The sequence below is a fragment of the Electrona antarctica genome (genome assembly GCF_951216825.1).
Source record: "Electrona antarctica genome assembly, chromosome: 1".
Taxonomy (NCBI): domain Eukaryota; kingdom Metazoa; phylum Chordata; class Actinopteri; order Myctophiformes; family Myctophidae; genus Electrona; species Electrona antarctica.
This window is the reverse complement of record NC_136806.1, coordinates 14,862,083-14,873,020: the sequence shown is the minus strand read 5'-3', so window position 1 is coordinate 14,873,020 and position 10,938 is coordinate 14,862,083.

The window sequence follows — 10,938 nt, the reverse complement described above, 5'->3', positions numbered from 1 at the left end:
TAGAGACAGACAGCTAAGTTGTATGGGTTATTGATTGATTGATTGATTGATTGATTGAAATATTTATTAATAGTTTGCAGAATTACAGTACATTTCAAGCACAAACTTAGACTCTAACCCATTAGAGACAGTCGCACTGAGGAAAAGACAGGAAGCAGAGCTGGAGGTAGCAACATATTGAGGTTCTCTCTGGGAGTAACAAGGATGGATAGGATCAGGAAGGAGTATGTTTTGGAGATAAAGCCAGATAGTGACCTTTCATTGTCACAGTGGACTGACGTGTTCTTCAAACATCTCCATCTGTTAACATAGTAAAACACAAGGACATTATGGGTTTAATAAAATAGCTGATTATATATTTTAAAATGGAACGCTCACCCAAAGTTCAAGTGTAACAGTGGCCTTCATTCATTTATCAAACTGTGGTGTACTGTACAGTACTTATCATTTATTTATAGTATTTATCTGTACCATTGTACTGTGTGTGTGTGTGTGTGTGTGTGTGTGTGTGTGTGTGTGTGTGTGTGTGTGTGTGTGTGTGTGTGTGTGTGTGTGTGTGTGTGTGTGTGTGTGCGTGTGTGGAACAGGATGTGGACCGTTTGTGGACATAGAGCTGAACTATAGGCTATGACTATAGGCCCGTACAAGAGAAGGACATATAGCCTACATGTAGTATGCACGTACGCACACGCACGCACACGCACACACACACACACACACACACACACACACACACACACACACACACACACACACACACACACACACACACACACAGTTGCCGTGTGCAACAGACTTATGACTTATGTTTCTCTCTGTCTCTCGGTGCGCGTGCATGCTGTTCTCTCCTAATAAATGAATCCTCAGGTTCACTCTGTGTAAAATGCTGTGTCTTCTCAATGATTCTCATCACAGATCCAACATGTTGAATCTAATGCATGGATAGTTAGTTAGGTTAGGTTCATATAATATAAGGTCTTTCATGTTGTCCTGTATGGACTTCCAGACAGTTTTTGAGGCCTGTAACAGAGGACAGAAAGGGTGTGTTTTTTTACACATTAAATCCACATTGCAATACCCAGCGTTATCTAGTATGAGAGTGACGACACTAGCGTTGACCCCAATTGTAACATTGGAATGCGGAAGTGCTCATTTCATCTCACTGGAATAGTTCCATATGTTTGGAACTATTCAAATGTTTGGAACTATAGCCTATAGAGCTCTGGCAATACCTATACGTAGAGCCGGAAGCTGATTGGCTGCAGACCTTGTTCTCAGAAAACAAAACACACAAGCATCTGTGGTAAAAAAAACAAAAAAGAAGAAAAAAACAAAAAGAAAGAAAAGAAAATACTGAATTTTTGCAAGCATGCCATGCTGTTATTGCACAACACACTTTCTGTTGTAACACTTTTCTACTTCATACTGTATATTGGCAGATCATAGAACAGAAACAGTGTTTCTTTTACCCATAAAAAAACCACAAACCATGGTAGGTACGTAGAGCAGGAAGCAGACCAGCGGTCTATACTTAACAGACGAACATCTGTGGTCAACATGTAGTTTCCTTACACAATAGCCTCTGCATGTTGCACTTTGTTCTAAGGTCAACCGCACCAATGCAACATCCTTGCAACTGCCATTGAGGCTAATTGGTTGCAAGTAGCCTAGTAGTAGGCTGTGAAAACACTGCTCGATTCACACACGTGCCGGTCACACACACACACACACACACACACACACACACACACACACACACACACACACACACACACACACACACACACACACACACACACACACACACACACACACACACACACACACACACACACACACACACACACATCCTTCCCAAGTTTGTTTGTAGACGTAGCTGCACTAAACAGAGTTTAGCTGTATGTCTCAGAGTGACAAATAATAAAGATCTTATATCTGATCTTATCTTAGTACTGTAGTTGCATGTTGCAAGGAGTTGCATGGCCAATCATTGGTGCGGTTTGGACTTAAAGTTATAGAAGAACCACTGTTTCAAAAAACTATACATTTATAGTTTATTGTGTTTCTACAATCATCTTTGTATTATAAATGACATGAATGTGAACACATTGATGCTGTGCTGTCGTCTATAACTCTAAAGTTCAATCAATCAAAACTTGGACTCATATGCCTCACACCATGCGTATCTGTTATTAGAATGCCTTATTCTTCATGGAAAAGTCATCAATTATGGTTTGAGAAATATAAGTCTGTAGCCTGGAAACCAGACGAATGTGGCAGACAGTGCAACTGACCTGAGTGTGTCTTCAGCGTGGAGTAGATGACTTGTTCTGCTGGAGTCTGGTCTGGAAAATAACATAACAAACATCAAGTGTTACTACAGTGAAATAAAGGGCCCTATTTTCCCTAAACGTCTTTGCCTTTTTGTTTTCCTTTTTTTTTAAACTATTTTTAAAAACATTTTAAAATGGTTCAACTAGACGATCTACATCGACACGTGAGCTTGTAGATAGTTAAAAGGCAAAGAAGTTGAGGTATAAGGGGTAGGCACTGACGAAAGTCTACACACGACTATTACTGCAAAAGCTCTGGTGTATTTCTTTTTATTGTCATCTGAAAGTCATTACAGAGATGATTTCACAAAAGCAGCACTACAGGGAGATTATATGAACTTACTTACTTAGTACATGTCTTATAGAATAGAATAGATGTGAGTGTAGTGTGACTGTACCTCTGGTCTGCCTGGGTCGAGCTGACCGTGCTATTCTCACACTAGCATAAGTCAGATCTACTCCACTCTGTCTGTCCGTCTTTGAGCCTACACAGCAGCACAGAAACATTTAATCATCATCAACAGACAGACAGACAGCTGTCATCATCAATATCATCATCAGCTCATAGTTCTAATTATAATTAAGTAACATTAATTACCTATCAAGGAGGTGATGTTATGTTATGTTACAGGGTACAGTATCTCTAGCGGTTATTAACTTGGTGTAAAGGTAGGTCTGTAGGCCTGGGCCATGGCTCAGCGGTCCAGGCACCTTGGCCGGTAATCCAGTCTGTCAGTGTGCCGCAGGCTCGACTCCCGATCCCGACAGCCTTTACCCACATGTCACCCCCCCATCTCTCTCCCCACCTCCTGTCAGCCTACTGTCTATCCCTCCATAAAAAAAATATAAAATAAAGGCGAAAGCCATAAAAAAGGTACGTCTGTAGCTGAAGAAGCACCGATAATTTTTTCACACAGACTGGACAAGTGTGTGTGTGTGTGTGTGTGTGTGTGTGTGTGTGTGTGTGTGTGTGTGTGTGTGTGTGTGTGTGTGTGTGTGTGTGCGTACGTGCGTACCTGTGTACTTGTTCCACAGACACAGACCCAGGACCAGCAGAATGACACAGACTCCAGCCCCCACCAGAGGGTAGACATATTGGGTCACATCAGAGGGAGAGAGAGGGTCTGGTTGGCCGTTGTGTTTGGAGGCTGGAGAATCTGAAGCACAGTGAGACACACATTCCTCTTATTAAACACACACATTATACGTTGCTTTTAAATGACAATAATTTTAATTCATTCTCAGGAGATATTTGCAGTTTTAAATTTTGGACTTTAGGTCCTTCCTAGTGGGACTGTAGGAATCTAAAGGCCTTCGGTGATGAGGTGACCACCAAAAAGGTTGTCACCTCACCTCAATAGGAAATAGGCCTTAAGGATGGGCGATGTGGATCTGATGGTAGGTTGGTCGCTATAGCCTGCGTCACCGAAGGCCTTTAGATTCCTACAGTCTCACTAGCAAGGATTAAAATCAATAAACCCATTCTAAAGTCCTACTATTCAAAATGTAAAACTGCAAATGTAGCACTGCAGCTAGATTCTGGTTTGGTCTCAGTCTTATGATTAACACAACATTTAGTTTTAGTCCAATTTGAGTCATCTGAAATGGTTTAGTCTTAGTCTATTCTTAGTCGACTAAATATCAAAATATTTCGTTTTTTAGTCTCTTAGTCAACTAAATGAACACTGCCGGACAGGCCAAGCTGGGGATATGAGATTATAGCAGGTATTACTGGTGTTGACATGACATGCATTTATGAACTGGTGAGAAAACCTTCACATCGCACCAACTCTACTGACTACTACAGATTGTGTGCAAAACTTAAATCAGTACACGTCTGTCTGTGGTCATGCATGCGAACAAGATGTATGAATCAGCTTTTTCCACATTCCAGATCCGATTGGCTATGACATAATTCAAAGTGTCGCGGGCCATGGGTAGGCAACCAGACCTGTGCTCTGAGGAGGACATGTTTCTAGTTCAGCATTACTTCACTATCTCACCTGTCACTCCCATCCAGCTCTCTGGTGACTCTCCACGGCCATAGATGTTACACTTGTAGAGTCCTTCATCAGACTTGGAAACACTGATGGTCATCTGTCCTGTAGCCTCACTGCTGATGAAGGTTCCGTTTTTATAGAAGTCAGCTGCATGGAGGTCAGAGGATGGTTTACCAGTTGAATTGTCTCTTGGCAGGCAGTGGAAGGTGGCTTTATTTCCCTCTGGCACAGGAAGTACAGGACTCTGTAGGATCACATCTCCATCTAGAAGCAACATGTTGAGTTATGAACATCTATAAACATAACCAACATGTTGAGTTATGAACATCTATAAACATAACCAACATGTTGAGTTATGAACATCTATAAACATAACCAACATGTTGAGTTATGAACATCTATAAACATAACCAACATGTTGAGTTATGAACATCTCATCATTGGTTATGGTGACTTGAATGTATTCTTATATTATCATCACTTTACCCAAATAGAGCTCAATGTGTTCTTATATTATCATCGCTTTACCCAAATACAGCTCAATGTGTTGTAGTCACATGACTCAATGTTAACCTAATAACAGATGTAAATGAACCTATCTGTAGTATGGAATGATAGAATATGAACTATGTCTGTCTATAGCCACTACAACATATTGATTGATTACACTGATGTAATAATTATATTGAATGTACCAGAGGTTGTAATGTTGATGGATGGGCTGCTGTATTCTCCTGATGTGGACTGACACCAGTAAACTCCACTGTCCATGACATACATACTTAATATAGTACAGGTGGACTCCCCTACACAGAATCACAATGAAAAGAACGTAAGAGGGATTTCAGTTGAAAGTATCAATCAATCAATCCACGCACGCACGCGCACACACGCACGCGCGCACGCACACGCACACGCACACGCACACGCACACGCGCACGCGCACACACACACACACACACACACACACACACACACACACACACACACACACACACACACACACACACACACACACACACACACACACACACACACACACACACAGCATACATACCATTTGTGTTTCCCCAGTCAGGGCAGGTTCCATTCTTCCTACTGTCACGTCTTCTCACAGTCCACTCCTGTGTCTTCTGTTCTTCCTCACAGTTCAGTGAGATGAATTCACGTTGAAAGAACTGAGATCTGTCAGGACTGACTCTGATAGACACTGGAAAGGGGGGGTGGTACAGGAAGGGAAATATACATTACATTCTACCGTACCTGTAAAGATCTCTTCATCAGAGCTATATGGTGCTACAGTATATGACACATATAAATAACAACATTGATATATACTGTGTGTGTGTGTGTGTGTGTGTGTGTGTGTGTGTGTGTGTGTGTGTGTGTGTGTGTGTGTGTGTGTGTGTGTGTGTGTGTGTTAATCAATTATCAGAATTGAATATGAGTTATGTGACAGTCTGACAGATACATTTTGATCACATGACTACATAGATTTGCTGTACCAATTGAATTTGGGTGAGGTTTGGACAAAATTCAAAATGTCGTTAATTAATATTGTCATGTGGAAATCGGCGTGGCCTATTTGGGTGTAAGGAATCAAAGAGGAAATAATCCTATGAATATAAGATTTCCCTGCTAACCCACCAGTGCATCCACGGCAATGCCCCCCCCTACTTGTCACCCTTCAATCCTCAACCCGCTCCCTCCGCTCCTCAAACACCAACCTCCTCAAACCCATAAAGACAAACCTACGCACCATGGGTGACCGGGCCTTCTGCTCGGTCACCCCCGAACTGTGGAACGCTCTCCCCACCCACCTGAGAGCCCCACAGTCGGTTGACACTTTTAAAAGAGGACTAAAAACTTTCCTTTTTACCAAAGGATTTTTATAGCCTTGCCCTTATGTTTTAAATGTTCCTTATGTTTTAAATGTTCCTGTTTTATTAGATGTTTTTAATGCTGTGTTGTTTCTTCTGCTTTTATTTTTTATTTGCTGTAGCACTTTGAGATTCCAACGAATGTAAAGTGCGTTATAAATAAAATCCATTATTATTATTATTATTATGATCTGCGGTTCAAAACGTGAATCTGCCTGTTACAGCGCCAACACGAGGCCCATTACAAAAATGGATGCTTGCATTTCTTCCTTGGCCTAATGTTCCGTCTCCCTGTTATATTTTTCATTACATTAAAGTTTTACTTTATACCTGTCTACCTTTATTTTGTAGTATGTTATGTCTCCGGGTTTCCTGTGTTGCTCTTGTTACCTGCCTTGTCTCACCTGTCCTGTGATTAGCTATACGTTTTGCATTTGTCCTTAGTTTCACCTGTGTCTTGTTACTCTCTAGCTGTTGCCAGACCTGGGCAGACAGGCGCGGCCATTTCTGCTGTCTGCCGGCGTCTTTTCCGGGTTTTTAGACAGCTGGTGGATGGAAAAGAAGCTCCACCCACACGGCAGGGGGCAAGCGGCATTCAGCCGCGTGGGTGGAGCTTCTTTGGCCTAGGAGATAACTTCACATGCAAGAGCAACATGTGACTACAACATGTGTCTATAATTTTATAATCTGACAGGGAACTGGAAAAAAAAAGAATAAAAAAATACAGACAGTGTTTCCAGACCTGGGCAGTCCGTTTTCCGCCGTCTGCCGGCGTCTTTTCCGGTTATCTCCTAGGCCAAATTCCAATAGCGCAAATCTCAGCCACTCGCTCACTCACACTTAGGGTGCGTTTGGAAATGCACCCTGAACGCACTGGTGTGCTCTCTTGTTGTTCGTTTATTCAGTGCACTCGGTGCGTTGTCGTTCGAAAATCCAGTGCGCTGTGCACCGGGTGTGCCGAGTGCCCGCACTGAGCGACCCTACCCTGAAGCTGGGGTTGCCCGGTGTTGGCAGTGTGAATGCGTCACAGCTGTGGTCGTTCGTAAATAAGGCACACTGTGACGTCATCGCCCACCACACTCAACAAACTGACCACATTCCTGGTGCGCATTTCCGAACGCACCCTTGGTCACTTCAGCAACTTGTGACTGCAACTTGTTCCTGTTCGCAGATGACTCAGCACTGCTGGTCTCGGACAGGGACAAACTGCAGGTTGAAAATGCCCTCAGCTCTGAACTCGGTAGAATCTGCACCTGGCTCGCTGATAACAAACTATCTTTACACCTGGGAAAAACTGAATCCATTCTCTTTGGCTCTATTAGTAATCTCAGCAAGGCAAATGGCTTCTTGGTTAGAGTGGGTGACAATGTTATCACACGTAAAGATGAAATTACCTACCTAGGTTCCATCCTGGAGGCTAATCTTTCCGGTGATAAAATGGCCACCAACGTAATCAAAAAAGTCAACCATAGAACAAGATTCCTCTACAGGATCTCCTCACTGGTCAACAAAAACACCTTGAAGACCTTAACAGGAGCCCTTGTACAGGGATTCTTTGACTATGCATGCACCTCCTGGTACCACAGCACCTCAAAGGCCCTTAAAACCAGGCTCCAGACTTCCCAAAACAAACTGGTCAGGCTCCTACTTGATCTAGCCCCCCGAACCCACCTCACCCCTGCCCACTTCGACAGGCTGGAATGGCTTAGGGTCGACGACAGAGTACAGCATCTTGCAATGGGTCTGGTCCACAAGATTCGATACACCACCAAGATACCCATGTACCTGTCTAGATACTTCCTTAATGTTAACGAAGTCCACACCCACAACACCAGAGGGAGTGCAACGAACCATGTACAACCCAGATTCGGCACAAACAAGGGACTAAATTCTTTTCGCTCCTATGCCACCAAAATGTGGAACGCCCTACCAACTGTCATTAAGACATGCGAATCCCTTGACTCCTTCAAAACCGCTCTCAAAGGGCACCTACGGATGGCTGCAATTCGAAACTGGCCCCCGTAAAATCTGAATCCCCCCCCGCCCCCCCCTTTTTTCCCCCTCACTGTATATATCTCTTTTCCCTTTTTACCTCCTTTATGATGAATTCCTGTTCTGTCTATAGAAGTGTCTATTTGTACGTCTCTAAATGTTTTGATGATTTGAACATGGTGGACCCTATTGGAAACAAGTGTAATGCTTAATTGGGTCGTCCACTCACAGTTAACAGCCTTTGTATTGAGTTTGTGCTTGAAATGTACTGTAATTCTGCAAACTGTTAATAAATTATTCAATCAATCAATCAATCAGCATGGTGGTGTTACAGTGAAATTGGTGACCTAACGAAATATGTGACCATCTTGTGGATCTTGTGGACACACAATTTACATGGAGATCTTTAAATACGTGGCCTAAATACCGCTAAGTTGAACTCTGCTAAAAAAACAAACCACAATAATTTACATTCGGAAACTGATTATGTGATGTCTACACGATTGTCACATATTTCATCAGGTCACAAATGTTACCATAGCACAGCCATGCGAGAGTGACCGAGTGTGAGTGAGCGAATGGCCGAGATTTTGGGTATTGGAAAGTGGCTCTAGTGTTCCTAGTGTTTTCCTTGCTCCTATAGTGTTTGGCATTTTCCCAGTTGTCCTTCTGTTCCCTGTTTTTGGTGTTAATAAATACTTTTGAACCTGTTCCTGACTGTTGTCCTGCATTTGGATCCTATAGGGTATAGGATCCAAATGCAGGAACTCTGGTCTCGGAACCGTGACAGTGGGAATGTTCGTCGGGGGTGCCAGAGAGGGCCTGGTACCCTCAGTTTAGGTTTTATGTACATTTTGTTTTCATTTATGAAAATGAGATGTGCCTCCTCTCCATTTTCAATTCCCCCCTCAGTCATTTGAATTTCATCCTGGAGCCGAGCCTGATATGTGTGTGCAAGGTTTCTCTGCAAACTGACTTCTGGTCTTGTATCACACTACACTACCCATAATGCAATGCAATGAAGTTAACTTATCTCACCTTCTGGTTGAGCAGGACCACAGCTGATGAGGATACATACCACTGTAGAGACACAGACAGACAGACAGACAGACAGACAGACAGACAGACAGACAGACAGACAGACAGACAGACAGACAGACAGACAGACAGACAGACAGACAGACAGACAGACAGACAGACAGACAGACAGACAGACAGAGATCTATGTGGTGAGAACCAGACGTCATATCTTTTATTTTATCTATAGCCTATGTGCAATTGCGCATGCATAAAGTGAGTGGCAAATTGATTGGCAAAGTGAGATTTAACGTTGTTTAATGCAATCAGATAGGACTTTTCTGTTTGTAATGGATGTATGAGCTGTCAAGGCCAGAAAGTAGTTTTTTGTTAGGCGTTCCCGGGATAACTTCCAGGTATGATGATGATGTCACGCACATACTCTCTATATCCTAATGTTGTTTACTACTCCATTATTTTCAAAGACTGCATAATTGATATCTCTGCTGTCGGGAGGAAATCACCTAACTCCAAAATGGAGGACATCTTTTTCAGGAAATTAAGAAAACCGTATATTTTTAAAACAAAGCAATACTGCCTCCTCAAAGTTGTGACTTTATTTATTGTCAATTACTTCCATGAGAGGGGGAGAGGTGATGGAGTTAGTTGCTTTAGCAGACAGTTTGAGGGGTCCAATGGAGTTAAGAGGTTTTGTCCAAAGCACTTTTTACTACTTTCCATTGGTTCAATATTTTCGCTAAAAGAAAAATCAAAAACCTCAAAAATGGAGTTATGAGGTTTCCTCCCGACAGCAACGATATTGTATTTGGCCACGGACCCCCATCTGAAAAGCGTTTGTGCCAGGGATCACATGAGAGAAATCTTTCAAGACTTTTCCAAAAATATTCAAAACTAGCCGAAGAATAAAATAGGGTTAAAGTAACCACTTTAACCCTATTTTATTCTTCGGCTAGTTTAAACGTATTTTGATGTTGTATTAGCTGATTTAACTGGGAGTGGGGACCCCCTGGAACCCCCTCAAGGACCCCTGGGGTCCCACCTCCCCAGACCCCTCATTGAGTACCACTGCGTTGTTGTTGTTAGATTGTTAAATAAACATCATTAAATACATTAAAAACATCATTAAATACATTTAAATGAAAATTTGCACAAAGCAAAGTTCTCTGATGGACTGCCTCGGTTAAATAAAGTTTATTAAAGTGAACTGAAATAAGTACTCACGTGATATTATGTAGGTTGGTGCAGATTTCATGTTGTTAAACTGACTAAATGACACTGACTGAGAGCAGAGCTGTGTGGTTTCACATAGAGCCTCTGCTGCTGGGTGGATGAAGATGCCATTTCCTTTATGGCAACACGCACACACACACGCACGCACGCACGCACGCACGCACGCACGCACGCACGCACGCACTTCTGCAATTCTAAACTGGCCCCCGTATCTGAATCCCCATCCACCCCTTTCTCCAATAGTGCTAGACGCTTCTCCCTTTTTCCCCTCAGTGTATATGTTTTTTTCCCCTTTTTACCTCCTTTATGATGATGATTTCCTGTTTTTTTGGGCTATATAGAAGTGTATATTTGTATGTCTCTAAATGTTATGATGAATTGAAAAATGTGGACACTATTGTACAACGTAAACAAGTGTAATGCTTTATGGTGTCGTTCACAGTCTTAGTTGTGCTTGAAATGTAC